Genomic DNA, 12,466 nt, shown 5'->3' with positions numbered 1-12,466 from the left:
ATTTACAGTACCCCTAAACTGTTTGCAGTCGGTGGCATCAATTTCCTGACACATGCTTTAGCTCCTGTATACTTAATTATGTCAATTATCTCTCTCTGTGAGACAGAAAAAGCGGGAAATGACAGATAATTAATAAGACACTGGAGACCTTTGATTACACAGCAGTATCCACTGGTTGCATGGAGACACAACCCTCTCTATTCAGCATCAAAAAAAGAATTGCTCCTTTAAAAAAGAGTTTTGACATTGTCTGTGGAAACATGGCATGACAGGACAGTGCATGCTAGTGTAAAGTGTTTCAGAAAACTATGAGTGTATCAAACGGGAGGGTTGAACTAAAATTGGCTTCATGTCAGAACAACCAAAACCGGCCTCTCCTCTGGACTTGGCCATGCTTTGCAGCTAAAACCTTTGACAGTTTGTGAAATTAGTTCACAAGGTTTTATTTCTTGCCTTAAAGCAATTCTGAAGTGAACAAGGGTTAAGTGTCTTGGCTGTTGGCAGTTGTGAGCGGTTAAAGGACAGTATTCTGGATTTAGGCACATTTTCCGCAGGGGTAGGCTTGACAAGTGTTGGTTATAGAGGATTGGTGTGAGGATGTGTACCGTTTAACAGACAGCTTCACAGGCAGACTATCTGTCAAAAAGAACATCTGTGGCTGTACACCTATCTTAGGGTTAAAATAGAGTGAGAACGAATGGTTGGTTTGGTACACAACAGCTTGTTTCCTTAATTAATAGGTGTTTTTTGTGTGATATTTGTCACTTATCAGCTCTAACTGCAAGGAAAGACACAATCACCTTTGAATTCAAATGTTAGGTTAATACAGCAAAAATTGGTATGATCTCATTAGCATTTGTCAGATTTTTGTACGGTGAGAAGCTAAAAAAAGACAAATGCTTTGTTGAGGTTCATAGAATATTTTATTAATGGATTTTTTTTTTCCAGAGGTCGTCAGAATAGTCTGAATCTTTTTGAGAGGATAAACACACTCATACATTAGTAAAAGAAAACAAAAATGTTGAGGTTCATAGAATATTTTATTAATGGACTGCACTGCAAATGACTTTGTTTATTAGTCCCATTTGGATTTTGTTTCGAAATAAATGTTCTCTATTTTTACAGATAAATGAGTGGAGAAACTCTTGTTTCAAAATTCCCCACAATTTTTGTAAACAATTCATAACATTTTAATGTCTTTAACTATGTATAGTATGTTCAAAAGTTTGGGGTCCGTTAGATATTTTTTAAATAATGCACTTACCAAGGCTACATTTATAAAAAAAAAAAATGAAAAAAAAAAAAAAAAAGAAATTCAGTAATGTTGTGAAATATTATTACAGTTTCAAAAAACTGTAATATTAAATTTTAATTTATTTTAAAATCTAATTTATTTCTGTGATGCAAAGCTGAATTTTCAGCATCATTATTTCAGTCTGTAGTGTCACATGATCCTTCAGAAATCATTCTAATATGCTGATATTGTGGTTTTTTTTGTGGATATATATATTTTTTTATAAAAAATAAAATGGGTAATGGCGATTTTTTTTTTATCCCGCAATTCTGACTTTATAACTTGCAATTCCGAGTTTACATCCTGCAATTCTTTTATATTGTGAGATATAAACAAACAAAAAAAGACAATTCTGAGAAATAAAGTCGCAAATCTGAGAAATAAAGGCAGAATTGTGAGGAAAAAAGTCTGAATTGTGTGATATAAGTCAATATCGCAAGAAAAAAAGTCTGAATTGCATGATATAAACTTGCAATTGCCAATTATAAATAACTGAGAAAAAAAAAACTGAATTTTGAGAAATATAGATGCAATTCTTAGAAATAAAGTCGTAATTCTGAGAAATAAACTTGCAATTCGGAGAAAGTCTTAATTCTGAGAAAAAAGGCGGAACTGTGAGGAAAAAAAGTCTGAATTGTGTGATATAAATTCACAGTTCTGAGAAATAAACTTGCAATTTTGAGAAAAAAGTCAATAGCGCAAGAAAAAAGTCTGAATTGAGTGATATTAACCTGCAATTGCCAGTTATAAATAATTGTGTGAAAAAAAACTTGAATTTTGAGAAATAAAGATGCAATTCTGAGAAATAAAGTCTCAATTCTGAGAAAAAAAAATTGTGAAATAAAGTCGCAATTCTGAGAAATAAACTTGCAATTCTGAGAAATAACTTACAATTCAGAGAAAGTCTCAATCCTGAGAAAAAAAATTCAGTATTGCAAAAAAATATCAGAATTGCGTGATATAAACTCGCAATTGCCAGTTATAAAGTCACAATTGTGAGAATAAAAAAATTGAGAAATAAAGACACAATTTTGAGAAAAAAACTTACAATTTAGAGAAATTCTCAATTTAAAAAAAGTCAGAATTGCAAGAAAAAAGTTAGAATTGCGTGATATAAACTCGCAATTGCAAGTCGCAATTAAGAATTAAAGAATCTCAGAAATAAACTTGCAATTGAGAAATAAACTCGCAATTGGGAGAAAGTCTCAATTCTAAGAAAAAAGGCAGAATCGTGTGAATTGTGTGATATAAACTCACAATTGTGAGTTATAAAGTCAGAATTGTGAGACAAAAAAAAACATTTTGAGAAATAGTCTCAATTCTGAGAAACAAGCTTACAATTCAGAGAAAGTCTTTACTGTTACTTTTGAATTTAATGCATCCTTGCTGAATAAAATTTGAGTTTCCTTTAAAAGACCCCAGACTTTTGAACAGATATGTACTGGCGTATGTTGTCTTAATGTTTATAATGCATGGTTTAAATGCAAGTACTGTATGTAGAAATGCATAACAGAACTAATGCGATCATGCTGCCATCGTACTGTATATGATAATATTTGTAAACCAGACAGATCTTGCAAATGGGAATAACAAAAAACGATGAAAACAACCAAACTGACAGACAAGTATAGCAGCAACAAGCATAACGACAGAAAGTGGAAACTGTGCCATCTAGAAACATGATCATGAAATCATCATCACCATGTTGAATTGCTGCAGAGACATAATCACATCATCATGCAGTCACATCACATCATATGAATTAATAATGGTGCGTTTCCCCTGATGATATCAAGTAGTTTTTGTCTGCTTAAACCAGTCGTCACTACGCAAATCACTAACCTCATATGAAAAGAATACGAAATGAATAATCTACAGCAGTCTTATCTAAGACCAACTGGACATTTAATTGGAGATGTAGCTACTGTATATGTATGAAGAGGGATGTTTCTCAATTTTGCAACTTGATTATGTCATCAAGTCTTTTAGTAGAGTATTCTGGCTTCATTTAGTCGCCGTCGTCTTGATTAAATGTCAGAAAGGCACACACTGTTTTAGCAGAGCGGAGCCGGGCACACACATATGACTGATTGGCTGTGTGAAAGTGGGTTATATTTGCGTGTGTGGGTGTTTAGCTGGAATATTCAGAGCTTCTCTAAGCACCCGGCAAGCTTTCTAATATTTCAGTAATTTATTCGCTGGACCAGCAGCTAGCCAGCGCTATGAGAAATTTACATATTTCTCTCCCTCATATACTTTGACATGCACAAGCAAATGAAAGTGTATATACTGTAAATATGGAATGTATACAGTAATGGTGATGGTGTGAGAATCACTGCACTTTATCATGTAGACTCTCGAAAGGTGCCATCCTTTGCTGCATGCTATAAAAGGAAACACACTCTGAATTCCCTCTGCGCCACGTAAACAGCTTCCCCAACAGCCTGATTACCTGTAAGGTCAAGGGCACTTTAATCCAAATGTATTTTCTGAAATCCAGACACAAACAAGCAGCTACGCACATGGATATGCACTGTCTGCAACCTCAGTGCCATTATTAGTGGAGAGCAGAGGTAACTTTTTTTGTACTTTGTTTTCCCCCTTATATTATATGTTTAACTTAAATATTCAGTATCTCACAAAAGTGAGTACACTACTCACATTTCAGCAACAATTTTAGTATATATTCTCAGAGGGCAATACTATAGAAATGAAACTTAGATATATTTTAGAGTAGTCAGTGTGCAACTTGTATAGCAGTATAGATTTAGCTACTGTCATCTGAAAAAAACAAAATACAAACATCATTGTCAAAATAGCTGGCAAGAAGAGTGAGTACACCCTAAAACAGCAGTATGTTGTTTAACCATGCAAAGCCACATCCTATTCATCATGTTTATGTTTTTGTCTGCTTGACAGGACCATACAAAGTTGTGTATCTTGTATTAGAGAAGTTAAAATTAGGTGCTTTAAGTACAATTCTCTTATACTGACCACTGGATGTTCAGCATGACATCTCATGGCAAAGAACTCTCTGAGGATTTGAGAATTCGAATTGTTGCTTTCCACAAATATGGCCAAGGCTATTAGAGGTTCAGTAACTTCCTGGAACCGAATTACACTACAGTGGTCAGGGTCATACAGAGGTTTTCTAAGATGGGTTCCATTCGTAACAGGCAAGGGTCGATCAACAAAGTTGAGCACTCGTTCTGTGTGTCAGGTACAGAACCTGGATTAAAAAAAAAAAACAGATGCATGAGTGCTGCCAGCATTGCTTTAAAGGTTGCAGAAGTAGAAGGTCAGCTTGTCAGTGCTCAGACCATATGCTGCACACTGCAACAAGTCGGTTTGCATAGGTGTCGTCTCAGAAGGAAGCCTCTTCCAAAGCTGGCTCACAAGAAAGCCCGCAAACAGTTTGCTGAAGACAAACTGTCCAAGAGCAACCATGTCCATGGAACCATGTCCTGTGGTCTGATGAGACTATAAGATAAACCTGTTTGGCTCAGATGGTGTCCAGCATGTGTGGCGATGCCCTGGTGAGGAGTACCAATAAATTTGTGTCCTGTAAAAAGGTCAAGCATGGTGGAGGTAGCATCATGGTCTGGGGCTGCATAAGTGCTGCTTGTTCTGGGGAGCTTTCCCTCTAGAAACTAGACAGAACGGCAGTTTTCCAGCATGATAACGACCCCACTTTGGACAAATTCACTTAGGGTGTACTCACTTTTGTTGCCAGCTATTTTGACAATAATGGCTGTATGTCGAGTACTTTTCAGGGGACACTAAATCTCAGTGTTGGGCAGTAGCGTCGCTACAAGTATTGACGCTACTAGCTTAACTACATTTCTCAGTAGCGTGGTGGTAGCGTCGCTGTTTTCTAAATCAAATAGCTTTTCAGTAGCTAAGCTATTATTTTGATCAAGTAGCGCGGTAGCGTCAACAAAAGCTATAAGGTATATATTTTTCTATACTTTAAGCTCAAATCGGAAATATACTGCTGCGGATATCTGATCCTGGGTCAGTAAGCGGCGCCACCGCCACTAAACCTCGTGATGCCATTGGCTCGTTAAACTGTCAGTCAAACCGTATTATTCCTCCCGCCTCTCTCGTCAATGAAGTGCGGCCCGCAGTTTGAAGCATCTCAGCGTGTTTGCAGACTTGAGGTAAATAAAGACGTGTTGATTGAAAAGTACATGTTTTCTGTATTTATAATACAGCACTGTATTTATAAAGGCTAATGTTTTTTCGCGTTAATGTTAATGCATTCGAGGAGATGAGAAAAGTGTGTCTTGGTCTAGCATTTGTTGTCGACACAACCAAATTGCTTATGTAAAGCGCTGAATCTTTATATTTTAGCTAAATGTCAGAAAAAAAAAGAGTGCCCACACAGCAACAGAAAACTGTATAATCTGCAATGCAAAACGTAGTATTAGAACTAGTGATGGGCGCCTTGATTTTAGTCTTTGAAGCAGGCTAGTGCTCTGGGAAGATCTCAAACCTGGAGTACGAGATGGGGAGTGGGTGGGGGTGGGTGTCAAATTCATGGCGAAAGGCAAAATGTTTCGGTTAGTTCTTAGCAAAAACAAACAAATTATAATAATCTTTGCTAATATTCTTGATACTTCAAACTGCTTTGGACTTTGCAGTATCGAATTATGCCTTTACTATGACCAAAATGACAGAATATGCCATTCAGCTGTTTGATCGCGCCGGTGTCTTATTACGCGCACACTATCACTGCAGCCTGTTCATTTGAAAAATAAAACATAGTCACCCAAAAGTTACACTAGTCAATTTAAATAGTGTGTATTACATGCAGTTCAGCTTGACCACCGGTCCTGTGGCACATTTTTGCTCATCATGATATTTTCCGTCGCCGTGCATGAAGTACAAAGCTTACCCAATGCATAATAATTTCGCTTCAAATACATTGCAGAAATGGATCATTTGTATTTGTGGCAAGAGAGGTAGTCTACATAAGCCCAACTTTACTTTCAGTTTCACATTTAATTTGTTTTGGATTGTTTAGGCAAATTTATTTATTAATTTATTTCCTCATTGTTCTGTTCTGAAGAAGGTTAAAGTTAAAGGATTTGTTGTGGAGTGAGGGAAATAATGTCAAAACATTATAACATTACGCTGTAGGCCTGTTTATTTCAGAATATAATAAAATGTGACTTATAGGCCTAGCCGCTGTGACCTGTCGGTTTAATTTTTCCTTTCAAAGACTTACAATTTATGTTAATGTGTTTTACCTTCTGCAAACGAAAATAGCCGCTTGATTCGGTTATATATTCTTACTGTCAGTTAACAAATTTACAATAGAATTTAGCTTTGCTTCCCAGATAGTAACAGGGTCTGGGCCAAATCTGGCTTACATCCACACTTGTCTTTTATTCACAGTCTTGACTGCAAATGTTTGTGATTTGTTTTATTTTTGTATTTGTTATGTACTATAGATTCTGACGATTAAAAAAAACAGGCTCCTGTATTCATGAAATCAATCACTATCTTTGTTCAAAAATGGCAGTAAATTAAAGTGCTGTTTTTGTGTTTTGTGTCATATTTTAGTAGCTATATACAGCAAATCTACAGCACTTCCATTTTTTTACCCACCCATTCATATATAGACTTATGTTAGTCAATAATATGTATAAAATTATTTTATTTACAAATTACATGTTTTCCCTGTTTTATTCGTTTAATATTCGTTTTGTTTTGTTTTTTCAAGAAAGAATTCAACCCCCCAAAATATGAGATAAATCCAGCCCTGTACATGATACTGATTTTTGTTGCCAAATTGGTTTGGAAGAGTGGTTGAATAAACAATTAAACTGAACTTGTATGCCTGTATGACAATTTAATTGATCACTGAGAGAGCATTGACTTGGTATGATGTTGGTTCAATAGAAAAATGAAATTTAAAAAAAAATAGCTTAGATGTAGTGAACTAATTTTGCCATGATGCTGTAGCTTAGCTTGCTACATTACCCAACGCTGTAGCTTTAGTGTAGTTAAGCTTCATTTAATGAAGAGTAACTGTTAGCTTAGCTCACTACATTTTCCAAGTAGCTTGCCCATCACTGCTAAATCTGTACTGCTATACAAGCTACACATTGACTACTCTAAAGTATATCCAAGTTTCATTTCTATACTTTTGCGCCTTGAGAAGATATACTAAAATGGTTGCTGAAATGTGAGGGGTGTACTCACTTTTGTGAGATACTGCATATGTTTTTGTTTTTCCAATTTGTGTATCGTTTGCATTTGGCCATTTGTAGAGACAGGTAAAACACCTTTTTTGTTCTATTGATACAAAATTTTGCTGTTACAGATACTTTCACTTCAGGACAAATTTCACCTTGCTGTTTAGATTTGCACTCTATGATGTGCATTGTATAATTTCACATCGGTCACTTATGTAGAGACGAAGTGTAATGCTTTTGGGGGTAAATCATTCTATAATTGTATTAATTATATTTGAGATAGGAACAGTTAATTTTAATATTGAAAAAAATGACATGCTTCATACGTTGTGACTCATTTATTTGAAGGTCTAATGTGTACTATAAATATGTCTTAAACCATGAAGGAGTCTTGTTTTGACAGCAGCATGATGTTTCATCACCCTTCGGCTATTAGGGGTTAACAGCTTTGCCTTAGGGCACCGCGGGAATGATCAGGGCAATTGGGATCAAAATTGCATCCAATGATGTTTGGAGTTTGTGTACAGGCAGATTAATTTCTGGCATGTTTTATTCAACATTTAAGCTTCTGGAGGTTCAGAGCCATGGTGTAGCAGTTCTCAGATTGGGTTGTGGTGTTCGTTCAGTTGCAGTATCTTTAAATGTGCAGACCACACTGTTAAATTATTTTAAACTAAACGATTTAGTGAACGAAGGGAATAAATTAGTACATTGTGCACATTATTTAGTGAACCGAGGGAGCGAATAAGTACAACGCATGCATGATTTAGTTAACTGAGGGAGCGAATTAGAACATTGTACTTAGATTTAGTGAACTGAGGGAATGAATTAGTACATTGTGCACACGATTTAGTGAACCGAGGGAATAAATTATTATATCGTGCACACGATATAGTGAACCAAGGGAGCGAATAAGTACATCGCATGCATGATTTAGTAAACTGAGGGAGCGAATTAGAACATTGTACTCACGATTTAGTGAACTGAGGGAATGAATTAGTACATTGTGCACACGATTTAGTGAACCAAGGAAGTGAATTAGTGTGCGCATGATTTAGTGAACCAAGGGAATAAATTAGTACATTGTGTGTACGATTTAGTGAACAGAGGGAGCGAATTAGAACATTGTACTCACGATTTAGTGAACTGAGGGAATAAATTAGTACATCATATGCATGATTCATTCGCTTCCTCGGTTTACTAAATTGTGCGTGCTATGTACTAATTCGCTCCCTCGGTTCACTAAATCGTGTACACAATGTACTAATTCATGTGCACGATTTAGTGAACCAAGGGAATGAATAAGTACATTGCATGCATGATTTAGTGAACTGCGGAAGTGAATTAGTAAATTCAATTGTGTGCAAGATTTAGAACCAAGGGAGAAAATTAGTACATTTACAAATTATCAAAATTAAAAGCTAATTGTGGTCCAGAGCTAATATGAACTAACAATGAAGTTGCATTTTTTTTATTAACTAACATTAACAAAGATTAATAATTGCTGGAACAAATGTATTGCTCATTGTTAGTTAATATTAATTGCATTAACTAAGGTGAGCTTATTGAAGAGTGTTGCTTGAAACTATTAGTCTGTTAAACATCTGGCTTTACAATGAAATTATATGTTTTGCCATTGATTGTTTTATATGCAGTATATGTGTATAGGGGAATGTTGGGAAAACGTATTAACCCAGTGTTGTAGGTTTGGAGCAGACTGTAGCCAGCTCTGAACCTTTTGTACCTGCACCTTATAATGGTCTGTTTCCCCACATTAATGTGTGAAGAGATGCTGTAGATGTCAGAGACCAGAGAGCAGAAATGGGCATAGACACAAAGTGAGCAATAATGAAAAAGTACAATATTATATTTCCATGTGTTTTAAGTTCAGTCTGGTGGGTGGTGGAGATGGCAGGAGGCCTATCGACTGTTTTGGACTTGGTCCCGTACAATCTGAGTTATGCCACTGCTGGAGAAAACAATGGTTTGTAATTAGCATACGATGACCTGGTTTTGTAAATCTCTGTAAATATTTCACAGTTGTTGATGCAAAACATTACAGTCTCTGTACATTTGTTTAGGTCCTTCAGATCTCTTGATTGAACTTCAATCAGTAGTTTTCAGTCACTTTCTGTAAGTTGTTCCTTTTCCTCATATGTTGATGTTTTTTTGTATTTTCTATTTGTTACTAGGCAACAGTTCAGCCATGAAGTTATGTTGATGACTGCAAATGTTCTGTTCAGGATCACAGGTAGTTTTGCAAGAATTTTCCTTGTCATATTTCACCACCTAAAATCTATTAAAATCTATACATACAGTCAAGCCCGAAATTATTCATACCCCAGGCAAATTCTTACTGAAAGTTACTTTTATTCAACCAGCAAGTTTTGTTTTTATTAGAAATGACACAAACGTCTCCCAGAAGATAATAAGACGATGTACAAGAGGCATCATTGTGGAAAAAAATTATTACCCATCGTTTATTTACATTTGAGCAAAAAGGGGCATGTCCAAAATTATTCATACTCTTCTCAACATTCAATAGAAAAGCCTTTATTGGCTATTACAGCAATCAAACGCTTCCTATAATTGCTGACCAGCTTTTTGCATGTCTCCACTGGTATTTTTGCCCATTCATCTTTAGCGATGAGCTCCAACTCTTTCAGGTTGGAGGGTCTCCTTGCCATCACCCTGATCTTTAGCTCCCTCCACAGATTCTCAATTGGATTTAAGTCAGGACTCTGGCTGGGCCACTGCAAAATGTTAATGTTTTTGTCTGCTAACCATTTCTTCACCACTTTTGCTGTGTTTTGGGTCGTTGTCGTGCTGAAATGTCCACTGGTGCCCAAGGCCAGGTTTCTCTGCAGACTGCCTGATGTTGTTGTTGAGAATTTTGATGTATTGCTCCTTTTTCATGGTGCCGTTTACTGTGATTAGGTTCCCTGGTCCACCAGCTGAAAAACACCCCCAAAACATTAGGTTCCCACCACCATGTTTGACAGTGGGGATTGTGTTCTTAGGGTTGAAGGCTTCCCCATTTTTACACCAAATGAAGGCTACATCATTGTGGCCAAACAGTTCAATTTTTGTTTCATCTGACCATAAAACAGAAGACAAGAAGTCTTCTTCTTTGTCCAGAAGAGCATTTGCAAAGGCCAAGCGGGCTTATGTGTGCCTTATCTGGAGATGTGGTGTCCTCCTTGGTCTGCGTCCGTGGAACCCAGCGGCGTGCAGTGTCTCTTGGACTGTCTGCCTTGAGATGTTGCCACCAGCAGAGCCCAGATTCATCAGGATGGCCTTGGTGGTGATTCTTGGATTCTTTTTTATCTCTCTCACTATCTTCCTGGCCAGCACAGGTGTCACTCTTGGCTTCCGACCATTTTTCACAGTGCGGAACATCTTGTATTTTTTTAATAATACTTTGCACTGTAGCCACTGGAACTTCAAAACATTTAGATATGGTCTTATGGCCCTTTCCTAAGCAGCCACAATGCGCAACCGCAGGTCCTTAGTGAGCTCCTTTGTCTTAGCCATGACTGTCCACAAACCAACAGCAGAGAGCTTCTGTTTTTCACCTGTTGAGTTGATTAAAACAGCTGTTCCCAATGAATCAGGATAATCAGGATGCTTTAGAACAGCTTGGACTATTTGGAATGGTATAGAACTTTGGATTTTCCCATAGACTGTGACAGTTTACAAAGGGTATGAATAATTTTGGACATGCCACTTTTTGTTCAAATGTAAATAAAAGCTGAGAAATATTTTTTTCCACAATGATGCCTCTTGAACATTTGTCTTATTATCTTTTGGGAGAAGCCTGTGTCATTTCCGGTCAAAAAAAAAAAAAAAAAAACTTGCTGGTTGAATAAAAGTAACTTCAAGTCCGAATTTGCCAGTGGTATTAATAATTTCAGGGTTCGACTGTTTATATAAGGTGAAATTTGACATTTAGATGTTTCTTCAGCAGATGTACTAATTGCTGGCGTTTACCAGTAAGTTCATATTATACCTCCAGCACTATTGGATAGGTATGAGTTTACTTTTTGAATTTCCAGTAAAAGCTCCTCTGATATGAATCTGCATGTGGTTAGGCTTTATCTTGTCTTGCTGGCAAATGGCTGAGGTTAGGAGTGTCATATAAAACTGCTGAATGATGGATCTCAGTTAAGCTTTAATATCAGACTATAGTAAATCACTCATCTATTGGGACATACGACACGTAAGTCAATTTGATCTGAAACACGGCAGCTGGTGTTTCATATTGCGTCTGGAAGTTGGGTTTTTATGCCTTCGGAGACTTATATTTGAATCATTTAGTCATATTTCTCTCTGTCGCTCTCATTTTTTAAAAATTCATTCGTCTGTATTATTGATCTGATCTCATGTTTCTATGTATTCTTATTGGCAGGCAGGGAGTAAGTGAGGTAAAGGCATGCTGGGATAAATAATAAAGGAGGAGCCTAAGCTCATGAATATTAAATAGGGTGTACTGAAAGCCAGAATATATATATAAAATGAAAGTCTGAATATATATATACAATGAATGTCTGAATATATGGAACGAAAGTCTGAATATATGGAACGAAAGTCTGAATATATAAAATGAAAGTCTGAATATATGGAATGAAAGTCAGAACATATATATATATATATATATATATATATATATATATATATATATATATATATAAAATGAATGTCTGAATATATGGAACGAAAGTCTGAATATATAAAATGAAAGTTTGATTATATGGAATGAAAGTCTGAATTTATAAAAATGAAAGTCTGAATATATGGAAAGAAAGTCTGAAAATATTGAATGAAAGTCCAAATATATATACAATGAATGTCTGAATATATGAAATGAAAGTCTGAATATATCAAATAAAAGTCTGAATATATGGAAAGACAGTCAGAATATATAAAATGAATGTCTGAATATATGGAATGAAAGTCTAAATATATGGAA

This window comes from Garra rufa, chromosome 21 (assembly GCF_049309525.1).
Source record: "Garra rufa chromosome 21, GarRuf1.0, whole genome shotgun sequence".
Classification (NCBI taxonomy): Eukaryota; Metazoa; Chordata; class Actinopteri; order Cypriniformes; family Cyprinidae; genus Garra; species Garra rufa.
This window is presented reverse-complemented; position numbering follows the sequence as displayed.